The sequence below is a fragment of the Pristiophorus japonicus genome, unplaced genomic scaffold, assembly GCF_044704955.1.
Source record: "Pristiophorus japonicus isolate sPriJap1 unplaced genomic scaffold, sPriJap1.hap1 HAP1_SCAFFOLD_107, whole genome shotgun sequence".
Classification (NCBI taxonomy): domain Eukaryota; kingdom Metazoa; phylum Chordata; class Chondrichthyes; family Pristiophoridae; genus Pristiophorus; species Pristiophorus japonicus.
In genome coordinates this window covers 574,171-595,477 of record NW_027250723.1, presented here as the reverse complement: position 1 = coordinate 595,477, position 21,307 = coordinate 574,171, and positions in this window count along the sequence as shown.

Here is a 21,307-nt window from a genome sequence, read left to right as displayed (position 1 = left end):
GCTGGTTACAGAGTGTAAGCAGAGAGGAGCGTCTAGTTACAGAGTGGGAGCAGAGAGAAGCGGCTGGTTACAGAGTGGGAGCAGAGAGGAGCGGCTGTTTACAGAGTGGGAGCAGAGAGGAGCGGCTGGTTACAGAGTGGGAGCAGAGAGGATGGGCTGGTTACAGAGTGGGATTAGAGAGGAGGGGCTGTTGACGGAGTGGGAGCAGAGAGGAGCCGCTGTTTACAGAGTGGGAGCAGAGAGGAGCGGCTGGTTACAGAGTGGGAGCAGAGAGGAGCGGCTCGTTCCAGAGTGGGAGCAGAGAGGAGCGGCTGGTTGCAGAGTGGGAGCAGAGAGGAGCGGCTTTTTCCAGAGTGGGAGAAGAGAGGAGTGGCTGGTTCCAGAGTGGGAGCAGAGAGAAGCGGCTGGTTCCAGAGTGGGAGCAGAGAGGAGCGGCTATTTACAGAGTGGGAGCAGAGAGGAACGGCTGTTTACAGAGTGGGAGCAGAGAGGAGCGGCTGGCTACGGAGTGGGAGCAGAGAGGAACGGCTGTTTACAGAGTTGGAGCAGAGAGGAGGGGCTGTTGACGGAGTGGGAGCAGAGAGGAGCCGCTGTTTACAGAGTGGGAGCAGAGAGGAGCGGCTGGTTACAGAGTGGGAGCAGAGAGGAGAGGCTCGTTCCAGAGTGGGAGCAGAGAGGAGCGGCTGGTTGCAGAGTGGGAGCAGAGAGGAGCGGCTAGTTCCAGATTGGGAGCAGAGAGGAGCGGCTGGTTCCAGAGTGGGAGCAGAGAGGAGCGGCTGGTTCCAGAGTGGGAGCAGAGAGGAGCGGCTGGTTCCAGAGCGGGAGCAGAGAGGAGCGGCTCTTTACAGAGCGGGAGCAGAGAGGAGCGGCTGGCTCCAGAGTGGGAGCAGAGAGGAGCGGCTGGTTCCAGAGTGGGAGCAGAGAGGAGCGGCTTGTTCCAGAGCGGGAGCAGAGAGGAGCGGCTGGTTCCAGAGCGGGAGCAGAGAGGAGCGGTTGTTTATAGAGCGGGAGCAGAGAGTAGCGGCTGGTTCCAGAGTGGGAGCAGAGAGGAGCGGCTGGTTCCAGAGTGGGAGCAGAGAGGAGCTACTGTTTACTGAGTGGGAGCAGAGAGGAGCGGCTGGTTACTGAGGCACAGAATGAGGAGCGGCTGGTTACAGAGTGGGAGCAGAGAGGAGCGGCTGGTTACAGATGGGAGCTGAGAGGAGGGGCTGTTGACGGAGCGGGAGCAGAGAGGATCAGGTGCTTACAGAGTGGGAGCGTGGAGGAGCGACTGTTTACGGAGTGGGAGCAGAGACGATCGGCTGATTAAAGAAGCTCAGAATGAGGAGCGGCTGGTTCCAGAGCGGGAGCAGAGAGGAGCGGCTGTTTCTAGAGCGGGAGCAGAGAGGAGCGGCTGGTTCCAGAGTGGGAGCAGAGAGGAGCGGCTGGTTCCAGAGTGGGAGCAGAGAGGAGCTACTGTTTACTGAGTGGGAGCAGAGAGGAGCGGCTGGTTACTGAGGCACAGAATGAGGAGCGGCTTGTTACAGAGTGGGAGCAGAGAGGAGCGGCTGCCTACGGAGTGGGAGCAGAGAGGAACGGCTGTTTACAGAGTTGGAGCAGAGAGGAGGGGCTGTTGACGGAGTGGGAGCAGAGAGGAGCCGCTGTTTACAGAGTGGGAGCAGAGAGGAGCGGCTGGTTACAGAGTGGGAGCAGAGAGGAGAGGCTCGTTCCAGAGTGGGAGCAGAGAGGAGCGGCTGGTTGCAGAGTGGGAGCAGAGAGGAGCGGCTAGTTCCAGATTGGGAGCAGAGAGGAGCGGCTGGTTCCAGAGTGGGAGCAGAGAGGAGCGGCTGGTTCCAGAGTGGGAGCAGAGAGGAGCGGCTGGTTCCAGAGCGGGAGCAGAGAGGAGCGGCTGTTTACAGAGCGGCAGCAGAGAGGAGCGGCTGGCTCCAGAGTGGGAGCAGAGAGGAGCGGCTGGTTCCAGAGTGGGAGCAGAGAGGAGCGGCTGGTTCCAGAGTGGGAGCAGAGAGGAGCGGCTGGTTCCAGAGTGGGAGCAGAGAGGAGCGGCTGGTTACAGAGTGGGAGCAGAGAGGAGCGGCTGTTTACAGAGTGGGAGCAGAGAGGAGGGGCTGTTGACGGAGTGGGAGCAGAGAGGAGCCGCTGTTTACAGAGTGGGAGCAGAGAGGAGCGGCTGGTTGCAGAGTGGGAGCAGAGAGGAACGGCTCGATCCAGAGTGGGAGCAGAGAGGAGCGTCTGGTTGCAGAGTGGGAGCAGAGAGGAGCGGCTGTTTCCAGAGTGGGAGCAGAGAGGAGCGGCTGGTTCCAGAGTGGGAGCAGAGAGAAGCTGCTGGTTCCAGAGTGGGAGCAGAGAGGAGCGGCTATTTACAGAGTGGGAGCAGAGAGGAACGGCTATTTACAGAGTGGTAGCAGGGAGGAGCGGCTGGCTAAGGAGTGGGAGCAGAGAGGAACGGCTGTTTACAGAGTTGGAGCAGAGAGGAGGGGCTGTTGACGGAGTGGGAGCAGAGAGGAGCCGCTGTTTACAGAGTGGGAGCAGAGAGGAGCGGCTCGTTCCAGAGTGGGAGCAGAGAGGAGCGGCTGGTGGCAGAGTGGGAGCAGAGAGAAGCGGCTATTTACAGAGTGGGAGCAGAGAGGAACGGCTGTTTACAGAGTGGGAGCAGAGAGGAACGGCTGTTTACAGAGTGGGAGCAGAGAGGAGCGGCTGGCTACGGAGTGGGAGCAGAGAGGAACGGCTGTTTACAGAGTTCGAGCAGAGAGGAGGGGCTGGTGACGGAGCGGGAGCAGAGAGGAGCCGCTGTTTACTGAGTGGGAGCAGATATGAGCGGCTAGTTCCAGAGTGGGAGCAGAGAGAAGCGGCTGTTTACAGAGCGGAAGCAGAGAGGAGCGGCTGGTTACTGAGGCAGAGAATGAGGAGCGGCTGGTTATAGAGTTGCAGCAGAGAGGAGAGGCTTGTTCCAGAGTGGGAGCAGAGAGGAGCGGCTGGTTACAGAGTGGGAGCAGAGAGGAGCGGCTGTTTACAGAGTGGGAGCAGAGAGGAGCGGCTGGTTACAGAATGGGAGCAGAGAAGAGGGGCTGGTTACAGAGTGGGAGCAGAGAGGAGGGGCTGTTGACGGAGTGGGAGCAGAGAGGAGCCGCTGTTTACAGAGTGGGAGCAGAGAGGAGCGGCTGGTTACAGAGTGGGAGCAGAGAGGAGCGGCTCGTTCCAGAGTGGGAGCAGAGAGGAGCGGCTGGTTGCAGAGTGGGAGCAGGGAGGAGCGGCTTTTTCCAGAGTGGGAGCAGAGAGGAGTGGCTGGTTCCAGAGTGGGAGCAGAGAGAAGCGGCTGGTTCCAGAGTGGGAGCAGAGAGGAGCGGCTATTTACAGAGTGGGAGCAGAGAGGAACGGCTGTTTACAGAGTGGGAGCAGAGAGGAGCGGCTGGCTACGGAGTGGGAGCAGAGAGGAACGGCTGTTTACAGAGTTGGAGCAGAGAGGAGGGGCTGTTGACGGAGTGGGAGCAGAGAGGAGCCGCTGTTTACAGAGTGAGAGCAGAGAGGAGCGGCTGGTTACAGAGTGGGAGCAGAGAGGAGCGGCTAGTTCCAGATTGGGAGCAGAGAGGAGTGGCTGGTTCCAGAGTGGGAGCAGAGAGGAGCGGCTGGTTCCAGAGTGGGAGCAGAGAGGAGCGGCTGGTTCCAGAGCGGGAGCAGAGAGGAGCGGCTGTTTACAGAGCGGGAGCAGAGAGGAGCGGCTGGCTCCAGAGTGGGAGCAGAGAGGAGCGGCTGGTTCCAGAGTGGGAGCAGAGAGGAGCGGCTGGTTCCAGAGTGGGAGCAGAGAGGAGCGGCTTGTTCCAGAGCGGGAGCAGAGAGGAGCGGCTGGTTCCAGAGCGGGAGCAGAGAGGAGCGGCTGGTTCCAGAGTGGGAGCAGAGAGGAGCGGCTGGTTCCAGAGTGGGAGCAGAGAGGAGCTACTGTTTACTGAGTGGGAGCAGAGAGGAGCGGCTGGTTACTGAGGCACAGAATGAGGAGCGGCTGGTTACAGAGTGGGAGCAGAGAGGAGCGGCAGGTTACAGATGGGAGCTGAGAGGAGGGGCTGTTGACGGAGCGGGAGCAGAGAGGATCAGGTGTTTACAGAGTGGGAGCAGGGAGGAGCGACTGTTTACGGAGTGGGAGCAGAGACGATCGGCTGGTTAAAGAAGCTCAGAATGAGGAGCGGTTGGTTCCAGAGCGGGAGCAGAGAGGAGCGGCTGTTTATAGAGCGGGAGCAGAGAGGAGCGGCTGGTTCCAGAGTGGGAGCAGAGAGGAGCGGCTGGTTCCAGAGTGGGAGCAGAGAGGAGCTACTGTTTACTGAGTGGGAGCAGAGAGGAACGGCTGGTTACTGAGGCACAGAATGAGGAGCGGCTGGTTACAGAGTGGGAGCAGAGAGGAGCGGCTGGCTACGGAGTGGGAGCAGAGACGATCGGCTGGTTAAAGAAGCTCAGAATGAGGAGCGGCTGGTTACAGAGTGTAAGCAGAGAGGAGCGGCTGGTTACAGAGTGTAAGCAGAGAGGAGCGTCTAGTTACAGAGTGGGAGCAGAGAGAAGCGGCTGGTTACAGAGTGGGAGCAGAGAGGAGCGGCTGTTTACAGAGTGGGAGCAGAGAGGAGCGGCTGGTTACAGAGTGGGAGCAGAGAGGATGGGCTGGTTACAGAGTGGGATTAGAGAGGAGGGGCTGTTGACGGAGTGGGAGCAGAGAGGAGCCGCTGTTTACAGAGTGGGAGCAGAGAGGAGCGGCTGGTTACAGAGTGGGAGCAGAGAGGAGCGGCTCGTTCCAGAGTGGGAGCAGAGAGGAGCGGCTGGTTGCAGAGTGGGAGCAGAGAGGAGCGGCTTTTTCCAGAGTGGGAGAAGAGAGGAGTGGCTGGTTCCAGAGTGGGAGCAGAGAGAAGCGGCTGTTTCCAGAGTGGGAGCAGAGAGGAGCGGCTATTTACAGAGTGGGAGCAGAGAGGAACGGCTGTTTACAGAGTGGGAGCAGAGAGGAGCGGCTGGCTACGGAGTGGGAGCAGAGAGGAACGGCTGTTTACAGAGTTGGAGCAGAGAGGAGGGGCTGTTGACGGAGTGGGAGCAGAGAGGAGCCGCTGTTTACAGAGTGGGAGCAGAGAGGAGCGGCTGGTTACAGAGTGGGAGCAGAGAGGAGAGGCTCGTTCCAGAGTGGGAGCAGAGAGGAGCGGCTGGTTGCAGAGTGGGAGCAGAGAGGAGCGGCTAGTTCCAGATTGGGAGCAGAGAGGAGCGGCTGGTTCCAGAGTGGGAGCAGAGAGGAGCGGCTGGTTCCAGAGTGGGAGCAGAGAGGAGCGGCTGGTTCCAGAGCGGGAGCAGAGAGGAGCGGCTCTTTACAGAGCGGGAGCAGAGAGGAGCGGCTGGCTCCAGAGTGGGAGCAGAGAGGAGCGGCTGGTTCCAGAGTGGGAGCAGAGAGGAGCGGCTTGTTCCAGAGCGGGAGCAGAGAGGAGCGGCTGGTTCCAGAGCGGGAGCAGAGAGGAGCGGTTGTTTATAGAGCGGGAGCAGAGAGTAGCGGCTGGTTCCAGAGTGGGAGCAGAGAGGAGCGGCTGGTTCCAGAGTGGGAGCAGAGAGGAGCTACTGTTTACTGAGTGGGAGCAGAGAGGAGCGGCTGGTTACTGAGGCACAGAATGAGGAGCGGCTGGTTACAGAGTGGGAGCAGAGAGGAGCGGCTGGTTACAGATGGGAGCTGAGAGGAGGGGCTGCTGACGGAGCGGGAGCAGAGAGGATCAGGTGCTTACAGAGTGGGAGCGTGGAGGAGCGACTGTTTACGGAGTGGGAGCAGAGACGATCGGCTGGTTAAAGAAGCTCAGAATGAGGAGCGGCTGGTTCCAGAGCGGGAGCAGAGAGGAGCGGCTGTTTCTAGAGCGGGAGCAGAGAGGAGCGGCTGGTTCCAGAGTGGGAGCAGAGAGGAGCGGCTGGTTCCAGAGTGGGAGCAGAGAGGAGCTACTGTTTACTGAGTGGGAGCAGAGAGGAGCGGCTGGTTACTGAGGCACAGAGTGAGGAGCGGCTTGTTACAGAGTGGGAGCAGAGAGGAGCGGCTGCCTACGGAGTGGGAGCAGAGAGGAACGGCTGTTTACAGAGTTGGAGCAGAGAGGAGGGGCTGTTGACGGAGTGGGAGCAGAGAGGAGCCGCTGTTTACAGAGTGGGAGCAGAGAGGAGCGGCTGGTTACAGAGTGGGAGCAGAGAGGAGAGGCTCGTTCCAGAGTGGGAGCAGAGAGGAGCGGCTGGTTGCAGAGTGGGAGCAGAGAGGAGCGGCTAGTTCCAGATTGGGAGCAGAGAGGAGCGGCTGGTTCCAGAGTGGGAGCAGAGAGGAGCGGCTGGTTCCAGAGTGGGAGCAGAGAGGAGCGGCTGGTTCCAGAGCGGGAGCAGAGAGGAGCGGCTGTTTACAGAGCGGCAGCAGAGAGGAGCGACTGGCTCCAGAGTGGGAGCAGAGAGGAGCGGCTGGTTCCAGAGTGGGAGCAGAGAGGAGCGGCTGGTTCCAGAGTGGGAGCAGAGAGGAGCGGCTGGTTCCAGAGTGGGAGCAGAGAGGAGCGGCTGGTTACAGAGTGGGAGCAGAGAGGAGCGGCTGTTTACAGAGTGGGAGCAGAGAGGAGGGGCTGTTGACGGAGTGGGAGCAGAGAGGAGCCGCTGTTTACAGAGTGGGAGCAGAGAGGAGCGGCTGGTTGCAGAGTGGGAGCAGAGAGGAACGGCTCGATCCAGAGTGGGAGCAGAGAGGAGCGTCTGGTTGTAGAGTGGGAGCAGAGAGGAGCGGCTGTTTCCAGAGTGGGAGCAGAGAGGAGCGGCTGGTTCCAGAGTGGGAGCAGAGAGAAGCTGCTGGTTCCAGAGTGGGAGCAGAGAGGAGCGGCTATTTACAGAGTGGGAGCAGAGAGGAACGGCTATTTACAGAGTGGTAGCAGGGAGGAGCGGCTGGCTAAGGAGTGGGAGCAGAGAGGAACGGCTGTTTACAGAGTTGGAGCAGAGAGGAGGGGCTGTTGACGGAGTGGGAGCAGAGAGGAGCCGCTGTTTACAGAGTGGGAGCAGAGAGGAGCGGCTCGTTCCAGAGTGGGAGCAGAGAGGAGCGGCTGGTGGCAGAGTGGGAGCAGAGAGAAGCGGCTATTTACAGAGTGGGAGCAGAGAGGAACGGCTGTTTACAGAGTGGGAGCAGAGAGGAACGGCTGTTTACAGAGTGGGAGCAGAGAGGAGCGGCTGGCTACGGAGTGGGAGCAGAGAGGAACGGCTGTTTACAGAGTTCGAGCAGAGAGGAGGGGCTGGTGACGGAGCGGGAGCAGAGAGGAGCCGCTGTTTACTGAGTGGGAGCAGATATGAGCGGCTAGTTCCAGAGTGGGAGCAGAGAGAAGCGGCTGTTTACAGAGCGGAAGCAGAGAGGAGCGGCTGGTTACTGAGGCAGAGAATGAGGAGCGGCTGGTTATAGAGTTGCAGCAGAGAGGAGAGGCTTGTTCCAGAGTGGGAGCAGAGAGGAGCGGCTGGTTACAGAGTGGGAGCAGAGAGGAGCGGCTGTTTACAGAGTGGGAGCAGAGAGGAGCGGCTGGTTACAGAATGGGAGCAGAGAAGAGGGGCTGGTTACAGAGTGGGAGCAGAGAGGAGGGGCTGTTGACGGAGTGGGAGCAGAGAGGAGCCGCTGTTTACAGAGTGGGAGCAGAGAGGAGCGGCTGGTTACAGAGTGGGAGCAGAGAGGAGCGGCTCGTTCCAGAGTGGGAGCAGAGAGGAGCGGCTGGTTGCAGAGTGGGAGCAGGGAGGAGCGGCTTTTTCCAGAGTGGGAGCAGAGAGGAGTGGCTGGTTCCAGAGTGGGAGCAGAGAGAAGCGGCTGGTTCCAGAGTGGGAGCAGAGAGGAGCGGCTATTTACAGAGTGGGAGCAGAGAGGAACGGCTGTTTACAGAGTGGGAGCAGAGAGGAGCGGCTGGCTACGGAGTGGGAGCAGAGAGGAACGGCTGTTTACAGAGTTGGAGCAGAGAGGAGGGGCTGTTGACGGAGTGGGAGCAGAGAGGAGCCGCTGTTTACAGAGTGAGAGCAGAGAGGAGCGGCTGGTTACAGAGTGGGAGCAGAGAGGAGCGGCTAGTTCCAGATTGGGAGCAGAGAGGAGTGGCTGGTTCCAGAGTGGGAGCAGAGAGGAGCGGCTGGTTCCAGAGTGGGAGCAGAGAGGAGCGGCTGGTTCCAGAGCGGGAGCAGAGAGGAGCGGCTGTTTACAGAGCGGGAGCAGAGAGGAGCGGCTGGCTCCAGAGTGGGAGCAGAGAGGAGCGGCTGGTTCCAGAGTGGGAGCAGAGAGGAGCGGCTGGTTCCAGAGTGGGAGCAGAGAGGAGCGGCTTGTTCCAGAGCGGGAGCAGAGAGGAGCGAGTGGTTCCAGAGCGGGAGCAGAGAGGAGCGGCTGGTTCCAGAGTGGGAGCAGATAGGAGCGGCTGGTTCCAGAGTGGGAGCAGAGAGGAGCTACTGTTTACTGAGTGGGAGCAGAGAGGAGCGGCTGGTTACTGAGGCACAGAATGAGGAGCGGCTGGTTACAGAGTGGGAGCAGAGAGGAGCGGCAGGTTACAGATGGGAGCTGAGAGGAGGGGCTGTTGACGGAGCGGGAGCAGAGAGGATCAGGTGTTTACAGAGTGGGAGCAGGGAGGAGCGACTGTTTACGGAGTGGGAGCAGAGACGATCGGCTGGTTAAAGAAGCTCAGAATGAGGAGCGGTTGGTTCCAGAGCGGGAGCAGAGAGGAGCGGCTGTTTATAGAGCGGGAGCAGAGAGGAGCGGCTGGTTCCAGAGTGGGAGCAGAGAGGAGCGGCTGGTTCCAGAGTGGGAGCAGAGAGGAGCTACTGTTTACTGAGTGGGAGCAGAGAGGAACGGCTGGTTACTGAGGCACAGAATGAGGAGCGGCTGGTTACAGAGTGGGAGCAGAGAGGAGCGGCTGGCTACGGAGTGGGAGCAGAGAGGAACGGCTGTTTACAGAGTTGGAGCAGAGAGGAGGGGCTGTTGACGGAGTGGGAGCAGAGAGGAGCCGCTGTTTACAGAGTGGGAGCAGAGAGGAGCGGCTGGTTACAGAGTGGGAGCAGAGAGGAGAGGCTCGTTCCAGAGTGGGAGCAGAGAGGAGCGGCTGGTTGCAGAGTGGGAGCAGAGAGGAGCGGCTAGTTCCAGATTGGGAGCAGAGAGGAGCGACTGGTTCCAGAGTGGGAGCAAAGAGGAGCGGCTGGTTCCAGAGTGGGAGCAGAGAGGAGCGGCTGGTTCCAGAGCGGGAGCAGAGAGGAGCGGCTGTTTACAGAGCGGGGGCAGAGAGGAGCGGCTGGCTCCAGAGTGGGAGCAGAGAGGAGCGGCTGGTTCCAGAGTGGGAGCAGAGAGGAGCGGCTGATTCCAGAGTGGGAGCAGAGAGGAGCGGCTGGTTCCAGAGTGGGAGCAGAGAGGAGCGGCTGGTTACAGAGTGGGAGCAGAGAGGAGCGGCTGTTTACAGAGTGGGAGCAGAGAGGAGGGGCTGTTGACGGAGTGGGAGCAGAGAGGAGCCGCTGTTTACAGAGTGGGAGCAGAGAGGAGCGGCTGGTTACAGAGTGGGAGCAGAGAGGAGCGGCTCGATCCAGAGTGGGAGCAGAGCGGAGCGGCTGGTTGCAGAGTGGGAGCAGAGAGGAGCGGCTGTTTCCAGAGTGGGAGCAGAGAGGAGCGGCTGGTTCCAGAGTGGGAGCAGAGAGAAGCTGCTGGTTCCAGAGTGGGATCAGAGAGGAGCGGCTGGCTAAGGAGTGGGAGCAGAGAGGAACGGCTGTTTACAGAGTTGGAGCAGAGAGGAGGGGCTGTTGACGGAGTGGGAGCAGAGAGGAGCCGCTGTTTACAGAGTGGGAGCAGAGAGGAGCGGCTCGTTCCAGAGTGGGAGCAGAGAGGAGCGTCTGGTGGCAGAGTGGGAGCAGAGAGAAGCGGCTGGTTCCAGAGTGGGAGCAGAGAGGAGCGGATATTTACAGAGTGGGAGCAGAGAGGAACGGCTGTTTACAGAGTGGGAGCAGAGAGGAACGGCTGTTTACAGAGTGGGAGCAGAGAGGAGCGGCTGGCTACGGAGTGGGAGCAGAGAGGAACGGCTGTTTACAGAGTTCGAGCAGAGAGGAGGGGCTGGTGACGGAGCGGGAGCAGAGAGGAGCCGCTGTTTACTGAGTGGGAGCAGATATGAGCGGCTAGTTCCAGAGTGGGAGCAGAGAGGAGCGGCTGGTTCCAGAGTGGGAGCAGAGAGGAGCGCCTGGTTCCAGAGTGAGAGCAGAGAGAAGCGGCTGTTTACAGAGCGGAAGCAGAGAGGAGCTACTGTTTACTGAGTGGGAGCAGAGAGGAGCGGCTGGTTACTGAGGCACAGAATGAGGAGCGGCTGGTTACAGAGTGGGAGCAGAGAGGAGCGGCTGGTTACAGATGGGAGCTGAGAGGAGGGGCTGTTGACGGAGCGGGAGCAGAGAGGATCAGGTGTTTACAGAGTGGGAGCAGGGAGGAGCGACTGTTTACGGAGTGGGAGCAGAGACGATCGGCTGGTTAAAGAAGCTCAGAATGAGGAGCGGCTGGTTCCAGAGCGGGAGCAGAGAGGAGCGGCTGTTTATAGAGCGGGAGCAGAGAGGAGCGGCTGGTTCCAGAGTGGGAGCAGAGAGGAGCGGCTGGTTCCAGAGTGGGAGCAGAGAGGAGCTACTGTTTACTGAGTGGGAGCAGAGAGGAGCGGCTGGTTACTGAGGCACAGAATGAGGAGCGGCTTGTTACAGAGTGGGAGCAGAGAAGAGCGGCTGCCTACGGAGTGGGAGCAGAGAGGAACGGCTGTTTACAGAGTTGGAGCAGAGAGGAGGGGCTGTTGACGGAGTGGGAGCAGAGAGGAGCCGCTGTTTACAGAGTGGGAGCAGAGAGGAGCGGCTGGTTACAGAGTGGGAGCAGAGAGGAGAGGCTCGTTCCAGAGTGGGAGCAGAGAGGAGCGGCTGGTTGCAGAGTGGGAGCAGAGAGGAGCGGCTAGTTCCAGATTGGGAGCCGAGAGGAGCGGCTGGTTCCAGAGTGGGAGCAGAGAGGAGCGGCTGGTTCCAGAGTGGGAGCAGAGAGGAGCGGCTGGTTCCAGAGCGGGAGCAGAGAGGAGCGGCTGTTTACAGAGCGGGAGCAGAGAGGAGCGGCTGGCTCCAGAGTGGGAGCAGAGAGGAGCGGCTGGTTCCAGAGTGGGAGCAGAGAGGAGCGGCTGGTTCCAGAGTGGGAGCAGAGAGGAGCGGCTGGTTCCAGAGTGGGAGCAGAGAGGAGCGGCTGGTTACAGAGTGGGAGCAGAGAGGAGCGGCTGTTTACAGAGTGGGAGCAGAGAGGAGGGGCTGTTGACGGAGTGGGAGCAGAGAGGAGCCGCTGTTTACAGAGTGGGAGCAGAGAGGAGCGGCTGGTTGCAGAGTGGGAGCAGAGAGGAGCGGCTCGATCCAGAGTGGGAGCAGAGAGGAGCGTCTGGTTGCAGAGTGGGAGCAGAGAGGAGCGGCTGTTTCCAGAGTGGGAGCAGAGAGGAGCGGCTGGTTCCAGAGTGGGAGCAGAGAGAAGCTGCTGGTTCCAGAGTGGGAGCAGAGAGGAGCGGCTATTTACAGAGTGGGAGCAGAGAGGAACGGCTATTTACAGAGTGGGAGCAGAGAGGAGCGGCTGGCTAAGGAGAGGGAGCAGAGAGGAACGGCTGTTTACAGAGTTGGAGCAGAGAGGAGGGGCTGTTGACGGAGTGGGAGCAGAGAGGAGCCGCTGTTTACAGAGTGGGAGCAGAGAGGAGCGGCTCGTTCCAGAGTGGGAGCAGAGAGGAGCGGCTGGTGGCAGAGTGGGAGCAGAGAGAAGCGGCTGGTTCCAGAGTGGGAGCAGAGAGGAGCGGCTATTTACAGAGTGGGAGCAGAGAGGAACGGCTGTTTACAGAGTGGGAGCAGAGAGGAACGGCTGTTTACAGAGTGGGAGCAGAGAGGAGCGGCTGGCTACGGAGTGGGAGCAGAGAGGAACGGCTGTTTACAGAGTTCGAGCAGAGAGGAGGGGCTGGTGACGGAGCGGGAGCTGAGAGGAGCCGCTGTTTACTGAGTGGGAGCAGATATGAGCGGCTAGTTCCAGAGTGGGAGCAGAGAGGAGCGGCTGGTTCCAGAGTGGGAGCAGAGAGGAGCGTCTGGTTCCAGAGTGGGAGCAGAGAGAAGCGGCTGTTTACAGAGCGGAAGCAGAGAGGAGCGGCTGGTTACTGAGGCAGAGAATGAGGAGCGGCTGGTTATAGAGTTGCAGCAGAGAGGAGAGGCTTGTTCCAGAGTGGGAGCAGAGAGGAGCGGCTGGTTACAGAGTGGGAGCAGAGAGGAGCGGCTGTTTACAGAGTGGGAGCAGAGAGGAGCGGCTGGTTACAGAATGGGAGCAGAGAGGAGGGGCTGGTTACAGAGTGGGAGCAGAGAGGAGGGGCTGTTGACGGAGTGGGAGCAGAGAGGAGCCGCTGTTTACAGAGTGGGAGCAGAGAGGAGCGGCTGGTTCCAGAGTGGGAGCAGAGAGGAGCGGCTTGTTCCAGAGCGGGAGCAGAGAGGAGCGGCTGGTTCCAGAGTGGGAGCAGAGAGGAACGGCTGTTTACAGAGTTGGAGCAGAGAGGAGGGGCTGTTGACGGAGTGGGAGCAGAGAGGAGCCGCTGTTTACAGAGTGAGAGCAGAGAGGAGCGGCTGGTTACAGAGTGGGAGCAGAGAGGAGCGGCTTTTTCCAGAGTGGGAGAAGAGAGGAGTGGCTGGTTCCAGAGTGGGAGCAGAGAGAAGCGGCTGGTTCCAGAGTGGGAGCAGAGAGGAGCGGCTATTTACAGAGTGGGAGCAGAGAGGAGCGGCTGGTTCCAGAGTGGGAGCAGAGAGGAGCGGCTGGTTCCAGAGTGGGAGCAGAGAGGAGCGGCTTGTTCCAGAGCGGGAGCAGAGAGGAGCGGCTGGTTCCAGAGTGGGAGCAGAGAGGAGCGGCTGTTTATAGAGCGGGAGCAGAGAGGAGCGGCTGGTTCCAGAGTGGGAGCAGAGAGGAGCTACTGTTTACTGAGTGGGAGCAGAGAGGAACGGCTGGTTACTGAGGCACAGAATGAGGAGCGGCTGGTTACAGAGTGGGAGCAGAGAGGGGCGGCTGGCTACGGAGTGGGAGCAGAGAGGAACGGCTGTTTACAGAGTTGGAGCAGAGAGGAGGGGCTGTTGGCGGAGTGGGAGCAGAGAGGAGCCGCTGTTTACAGAGTGGGAGCAGAGAGGAGCGGCTGGTTACAGAGTGGGAGCAGAGAGGAGAGGCTCGTTCCAGAGTGGGAGCAGAGAGGAGCGGCTGGTTGCAGAGTGGGAGCAGAGAGGAGCGGCTAGTTCCAGATTGCGAGCAGAGAGGAGCGGCTGGTTCCAGAGTGGGAGCAGAGAGGAGCGGCTGGTTCCAGAGTGGGAGCAGAGAGGAGCGGCTGGTTCCAGAGCGGGAGCAGAGAGGAGCGGCTGTTTACAGAGCGGGAGCAGAGAGGAGCGGCTGGCTCCAGAGTGGGAGCAGAGAGGAGCGGCTGGTTCCAGAGTGGGAGCAGAGAGGAGCGGCTGGTTCCAGAGTGGGAGCAGAGAGGAGCGGCTGGTTCCAGAGTGGGAGCAGAGAGGAACGGCTGGTTACAGAGTGGGAGCAGAGAGGAGCGGCTGTTTACAGAGTGGGAGCAGAGAGGAGGGGCTGTTGACGGAGTGGGAGCAGAGAGGAGCCGCTGTTTACAGAGTGGGAGCAGAGAGGAGCGGCTGGTTACAGAGTGGGAGCAGAGAGGAGCGGCTCGATCCAGAGTGGGAGCAGAGAGGAGCGGCTGGTTGCAGAGTGGGAGCAGAGAGGAGCGGCTGTTTCCAGAGTGGGAGCAGAGAGGAGCGGCTGGTTCCAGAGTGGGAGCAGAGAGAAGCTGCTGGTTCCAGAGTGGGAGCAGAGAGGAGCGGCTATTTACAGAGTGGGAGCAGAGAGGAACGGCTATTTACAGAGTGGGAGCAGAGAGGAGCGGCTGGCTAAGGAGTGGGAGCAGAGAGGAACGGCTGTTTACAGAGTTGGAGCAGAGAGGAGGGGCTGTTGACGGAGTGGGAGCAGAGAGGAGCCGCTGTTTACAGAGTGGGAGCAGAGAGGAGCGGCTCGTTCCAGAGTGGGAGCAGAGAGGAGCGTCTGGTGGCAGAGTGGGAGCAGAGAGAAGCGGCTGGTTCCAGAGTGGGAGCAGAGAGGAGCGGATATTTACAGAGTGGGAGCAGAGAGGAACGGCTGTTTACAGAGTGGGAGCAGAGAGGAACGGCTGTTTACAGAGTCGGAGCAGAGAGGAGCGGCTGGCTACGGAGTGGGAGCAGAGAGGAACGGCTGTTTACAGAGTTCGAGCAGAGAGGAGGGGCTGGTGACGGAGCGGGAGCAGAGAGAAGCCGCTGTTTACTGAGTGGGAGCAGATATGAGCGGCTAGTTCCAGAGTGGGAGCAGAGAGGAGCGGCTGGTTCCAGAGTGGGAGCAGAGAGGAGCGCCTGGTTCCAGAGTGGGAGCAGAGAGAAGCGGCTGTTTACAGAGCGGAAGCAGAGAGGAGCGGCTGGTTACTGAGGCAGAGAATGAGGAGCGGCTGGTTATAGAGTTGCAGCAGAGAGGAGAGGCTTGTTCCAGAGTGGGAGCAGAGAGGAGCGGCTGTTTCCAGAGTGGGAGCAGAGAGGAGCAGCTGGTTCCAGAGTGGGAGCAGAGAGAAGCGGCTGGTTCCAGAGTGGGAGCAGAGAGGAGCGGCTATTTACAGAGTGGGAGCAGAGAGGAACGGCTGTTTACAGAGTGGGAGCAGAGAGGAGCGGCTGTTTACAGAGTGGGAGCAGAGAGGAACGGCTGTTTACAGAGTTGGAGCAGAGAGGAGGGGCTGTTGACGGAGTGGGAGCAGAGAGGAGCCGCTTTTTACAGAGTGGGAGCAGATAGGAGCGGCTAGTTCCAGAGTGGGAGCAGAGAGGAGCGGCTCGTTCCAGAGTGGGAGCAGAGAGGAGCGGCTGGTGGCAGAGTGGGAGCAGAGAGGAGCGGCTGTTTCCAGAGTGGGAGCAGAGAGGAGCGGCTGGTTCCAGAGTGGGAGCAGAGAGGAACGGCGGTTTACAGAGTTCCAGCAGAGAGGAGGGGCTGTTGATGGAGTGGAGCACAGAGGAGCCGCTGATTACAGAGTGGGAGCAGATAGGAGCGGCTAGTTCCAGAGTGGGAGCAGAGAGGAGCGGCTGGTGCCAGAGTGGAAACAGAGAGGAGCGGCTGGTTCCAGAGTAGGAGCAGAGAGAAGCGGCTGTTTACAGAGCGGGAGCAGAGAGGAGCGGCTGATTACTGAGGCAGAGAATGAGGAGCGGCTGGTTATAGAGTTGCAGCAGAGAGGAGAGGCTTGTTGCAGAGTGGGAGCAGAGAGGAGCGGCTGCTTCCAGATTGGGAGCAGAGAGGAGCGGCTGGTTACAGAGTGGGAGCAAAGTGGAGCGGCTGACTCCAGAGTGGAAGCAGAGAGGAGCGGCTGGTTCCAGAGTGGGAGCAGAGAGGAGCGGCTGGTTCCAGAGTGGGAGCAGATGGGAGCGGCTGGTTCCAGAGTGGGAGCAGAGAGTAGCGGCTGGTTACAGAGTGGGAGCAGTGAGGAGCGGCTGTTTACAGAGTGGGAGCAGAGAGGAGCGGCTGGTTACATAGTTGGAGCAGAGAGGAGCGGCTGGTTACAGAGTGGGAGCAGAGAGAAGCGGCTGGTTCCAGAGTGGGAGCAGAGAGGAGCGGCTATTTACAGAGTGGGAGCAGAGAGGAACGGCTGTTTACAGAGTGGGAGCAGAGAGGAGCGGCTGGCTAAGGAGTGGGAGCAGAGAGGAACGGCTGTTTACAGAGTTGGAGCAGAGAGGAGGGGCTGTTGACGGAGTGGGAGCAGAGAGGAGCCGCTTTTTACAGAGTGGGAGCAGATAGGAGCGGCTAGTTCCAGAGTGGGAGCAGAGAGGAGCGGCTCGTTCCAGAGTGGGAGCAGAGAGGAGCGGCTGGTGGCAGAGTGGGAGCAGAGAGGAGCGGCTGTTTCCAGAGTGGGAGCAGAGAGGAGCGGCTGGTTCCAGAGTGGGAGCAGAGAGGAACGGCGGTTTACAGAGTTCCAGCAGAGAGGAGGGGCTGTTGATGGAGTGGAGCAGAGAGGAGCCGCTGATTACAGAGTGGGAGCAGATAGGAGCGGCTAGTTCCAGAGTGGGAGCAGAGAGGAGCGGATGGTGCCAGAGTGGAAACAGAGAGGAGCGGCTGGTTCCAGAGTGGGAGCAGAGAGAAGCGGCTGTTTACAGAGCGGGAGCAGAGAGGAGCGGCTGATTACTGAGGCAGAGAACGAGGAGCGGCTGGTTATAGAGTTGCAGCAGAGAGGAGAGGCTTGTTACAGAGTGGGAGCAGAGAGGAGCGGCTGCTTCCAGATTGGGAGCAGAGAGGAGCGGCTGGTTACAGAGTGGGAGCAAAGTGGAGCGGCTGGCTCCAGAGTGGAAGCAGAGAGGAGCGGCTGGTTCCAGAGTGGGAGCAGAGAGGAGCGGGTGGTTCCAGAATGGGAGCAGATGGGAGCGGCTGGTTCCAGAGTGGCAGCAGAGAGTAGCGGCTGGTTACAGAGTGGGAGCAGTGAGGAGCGGCTGTTTACAGAGTGGGAGCAGAGAGGAGCGGCTGGTTACATAGTTGGAGCAGAGAGGAGCGGCTGGTTACAGAGTGGGAGCAGAGAGGAGGGGCTGTTGACGGAGTGGGAGCAGAGAGGAGCCGCTGTTTACAGAGTGGGAGCAGAGAGAAGCGGCTGTTTACAGAGCGGGAGCAGAGAGGAGCGGCTGGTTACAGCGTGGGAGCAGAGAGGAGCGGCTGGTACAGAGTGGGAGCAGAGAGGAGGGGCTGTTGACGGAGTGGGAGCAGAGAGGAGCCGCTGTTTACAGAGTGGGATCAGAGAGGAGCGGCTGGTTACAGAGTGGGAGCAGAGAGGAGCGGCTCGATCCAGAGTGGGAGCAGAGAGGAGCGGCTGGTTGCAGAGTTGGAGCAGAGAGGAGCGGCTGTTTCCAGAGTGGGAGCAGAGAGGAGCGTCTGGTTCCAGAGTGGGAGCAGAGAGAAGCGGCTGGTTCCAGAGTGGGAGCAGAGAGGAGCGGCTATTTACAGAGTGGGAGCAGAGAGGAGCGGCTGGCTAAGGAGTGGGAGCAGAGAGGAACGGCTGTTTACAGAGTTGGAGCAGAGAGGAGGGGCTGTTGACGGAGTGGGAGCAGAGAGGAGCCGCTGTTTACAGAGTGGGAGCAGAGAGGAGCGGCTCGTTCCAGAGTGGGAGCAGAGAGGAGCGGCTGGTGGCAGAGTGGGAGGAGAGAGAAGCGGCTGGTTCCAGAGTGGGAGCAGAGAGGAGCGGCTACTTACAGAGTGGGAGCAGAGAGGAACGGCTGTTTACAGAGTTCGAGCAGAGAGGAGGGGCTGGTGACGGAGCGGGAGCAGAGAGGAGCCGCTGTTTACAGAGTGGGAGCAGATATGAGCGGCTAGTTCCAGAGTGGGAGCAGAGAAGAGCGGCTGGTTCCAGAGTGGGAGCAGAGAGGAGCGCCTGGTTCCAGAGTGGGAGCAGTGAGAAGCGGCTGTTTACAGAGCGGGAGCAGAGAGGAGCGGCTGGTTACTGAGGCAGAGAATGAGGAGCGGCTGGTTATAGAGTTGCAGCAGAGAGGAGAGGCTTGTTCCAGAGTGGGAGCAGAGAGGAGCGGCTGTTTCCAGAGTGGGAGCAGAGAGGAGCGGCTAGTTCCAGAGTGGGAGCAGAGAGGAGCGGCTATTTACAGAGTGGGAGCAGAGAGGAGCGGCTGGCTAAGCAGTGGGAGCAGAGAGGAACGGCTGTTTACAGAGTTGGAGCAGAGAGGAGGGGCTGTTGACGGAGTGGGAGCAGAGAGGAGCCGCTGTTTACAGAGTGGGAGCAGATAGGAGCGGCTAGTTCCAGGGTGGGAGCAGAGAGGAGCGGCCCGTTCCAGAGTGGGAGCACAGCGGAGCGGCTGGTGGCAGAGTGGGAGCAGAGAGGAGCGGCTGTTTCCAGAGTGGGAGCAGAGAGGAGCGGCTGGTTCCAGATTGGGAGCAGAGAGGAACGGCTGTTTACAGAGTTCCAGCAGAGAGGAGGGGCTGTTGATGGAGTGGGAGCAGAGAGGAGCCGCTGATTACAGAGTGGGAGCAGATAGGAGCGGCTAGTTCCAGAGTGGGAGCAGAGTGGAGCGGCTGGTGCCAGAGTGGGAGCAGAGAGGAGCGGCTGATTACTGAGGCAGAGAATGAGGAGCGGCTGGTTATAGAGTTGCAGCAGAGAGGAGAGGCTTGTTACAGAGTTGGAGCAGAGAGGAGCGGCTGCTTCCAGATTGGGAGCAGAGAGGAGCGGCTGGTTACAGAGTGGGAGCAAAGTGGAGCGGCTGGTTCCAGAGTGGGAGCAGAGAGGAGCGGCTGGTTCCAGAGTGGGAGCAGAGAGTAGCGGCTGGTTACAGAGTGGGAGCAGAGTGGAGCGGCTGGTTCAAGAGTTGGAGCAGAGAGGAGCGGCTGGTTCCATTTCGGAGCCGAGAGGTGCGGCGATTTACAGAGTGGGAGCAGAGAGGAACGGCTGTTTACAGAGCGGGAGCAGAGAGGAGCGGCTGGTTACGGAGTGGGAGCAGAGAGGAGCGGCTGGTTACAGAAGCTCAGAATGAGGAGCAGCTGGTTACAGATTTCAGCAGAGATGAGCTGCAGGTTACAGAGTGGGAGCAGAGAGGAGCGGCTGGTTACAGAGTGGGAGCATAGAGGAGGGGCTGTTGACGGAGTGGGAGCAGAGAGGAGCCGCTGTTTACAGAGTGGGAGCAGAGAGGAGCGGCTGGTTACAGAGTGGGAGCCGAGAGGAGCGGCTCGTTCCAGAATGGGAGCAGAGAGGAGCGGCTGGTTGCAGAGTGGGAGCAGAGAGGAGCGGCTGTTTCCAGAGTGGGAGCAGAGAGGAGTGGCTAGTTCCAGAGTAGGAGAAGAGAGAAGCGGCTGGTTCCAGAGTGGGAGCAGAGAGGAGCGGCTATTTACAGAGTGGGAGCAGACAGGAACGGCTGTTTACAGAGTGGGAGCAAAGAGGAGCGGCTGGCTACGGAGTGGGAGCAGAGAGGAACGGCTGTTTACAGAGTTGGAGCAGAGCGGAGGGGCTGTTGACGGAGTGGGAGCAGAGAGGAGCCGCTGGTTACAGAGTGGGAGCAAATAGGAGCGGCTAGTTCCAGATTGGGAGCAGAGAGGAGCGGCTGGTTCCAGATTGGGAGCAGAGAGGAGCGGCTGGTTCCAGATTTGGAGCAGAGAGGAGCGGCTGGTTCGAGAGAGGGAGCAGAGAGAAGCGGCTGTTTACAGAACGGGAGCAGAGAGGTGCGGCTGGTTACTGAGGCAGAGAATGAGGAGCGGCTGGTTATAGAGTTGCAGCAGAGAGTAGAGGCTTGTTACAGAGTGGGAGCAGAGAGGAGCGGCTGCTTCCAGATTGGGAGCAGAGAGGAGCGGCTGGTTACAGAGTGGGAGCAGAGTGGAGCGGCTGGTTCCATAGTGGGAGCAGAGAGGAGCGGCTGGTTCCAGAGTGGGAGCAGAGAGGAGCGGCTGGTTCCAGAGTGGGAGCAGAGAGGAGCGGCTGGTTCCAGAGTGGGAGCAGAGAGGAGCGGCTGGTTACTGAGTGGGAGCAGAGAGGAGCGGCTGTTTACAGAGTGGGAGCAGAGAGGAGCGGCTGCTTACAGCGTGGGAGCAGAGAGGAGGGGCTGTTGACGGAGTGGGAGCAGAGAGGAGCCGCTGTTTACAGAGTGGGAGCAGGGAGGAGCGGCTGGTTACAGAGTGGGAGCAGAGAGGAGCGTCTCGATCCAGAGTGGGAGCAGAGAGGAGCGGCTAGTTGCAGAGTGGGAGCAGAGAGGAGCGGCTAGTTCCAGAGTGGGAGCAGAGAGGAGCGGCTGGTTCCAGAGTGGGATCAGAGAGGAGCGGCTGGTTCCAGAGTGGGAGCAGAGAGTAGCGGCTGGTTACAGAGTGGGAGCAGAGAGGAGCGGCTGTTTACAGAGTGGGTGCAGAGAGTAGCGGCTGGTTACCGAGTGGGAGCAGAGAGGAGCGGCTGTTTACAGAGTGGCAGCAGAGAGGAGCGGCTGGTTACATAGTGGGAGCAGAGAGGAGCGGCTGGTTACAGAGTGGGAGCAGAGAGGAGGGGCTGTTGACGGAGTGGGAGCAGAGAGGAGCCGCTGTTTACAGAGTGGGAGCAGAGAGAAGCGGCTGTTTGCAGAGCGGGAGCAGAGAGGAGCGGCTGGTTACTGAGGCAGAGAATGAGGAGCGGCTGGTTATAGAGTTGCAGCAGAGAGGAGAGGCTTGTTACAGAGTGGGAGCAGAGAGGAGCGGCTGCTTCCAGATTGGGAGCAGAGAGGAGCGGCTGGTTACAGAGTGGGAGCAGAGTGGAGCGGCTGGTTCCAGAGTGGGTGCAGAGAGCAGCGGCTGGTTCCAGAGCGGGAGTCGAGAGGTGCGGCGATTTACAGAGTGGGAGCAGAGAGGAACGGCTGTTTACAGAGTGGGAGCAGAGAGGAGCGGCTGGTTACGGAGTGGGAGCAGAGAGGAGCGGCTGGTTACAGAAGCTCAGAATGAGGAGCGGCTGGTTACAGAGTTGCAGCAGAGATGAGCTTCTGGTTACAGGGTGGGAGCAGAGAGGAACGGCAGGTTACAGAGTGGGAGCAGAGAGGAGGGGCTGTTGACGGAGTGGGAGCAGAGAGGAGCCGCTGTTTACAGAGTGGGAGCAGAGAGGAGCGGCTGGTTACAGAGTGGGAGCCGAGAGGAGCGGCTCGTTCCAGAGTGGGAGCAGAGAGGAGCGGCTGGTTGCAGAGTGGGAGCAGAGAGGAGCGGCTGTTTCCAGATTGGGAGCAGAGAGGAGTGGCTGGTTCCAGAGTGGGAGCAGAGAGAAGCGGCTGGTTCCAGAGTGGGAGCAGAGAGGAGCGGCTATTTACAGAGTGGGAGCAGAGAGGAACGGCTGTTTACAGAGTTGGAGCAGAGCGGAGGGGCTGTTGACGGAGTGGGAGCAGAGAGGAGCCGCTGGTTACAGAGTGGGAGCAGATAGGAGCGGCTAGTTCCAGATTGGGAGCAGAGAGGAGCGGCTGGTTCCAGATTGGGAGCAGAGAGGAGCGGCTCGTTCCAGAGTGGGAGCAGAGAGGAGCGGCTGGTTCCAGAGTGGGAGCAGAGAGGAGCGGCTGGTTCCAGAGTGGGAGCAGAGAGAAGCGGCTGTTTACAGAGCGGGAGCAGAGAGGAGCTGCTGGTTACTGAGGCAGAGAATGAGGAGCGGCTGGTTATAGAGTTGCAGCAGAGAGGAGGAGCTGTTGACGGAGTGGGAGCAGAGAGGAGCTGCTGTTTACAGAGTGGGAGCAGAGAGGAGCGGCTGGTTACAGAGTGGGAGCAGAGAGGAGCGGCTCGTTCCAGAGTGGGAGCAGAGAGGAGCGGCTGGTTGCAGAGTGGGAG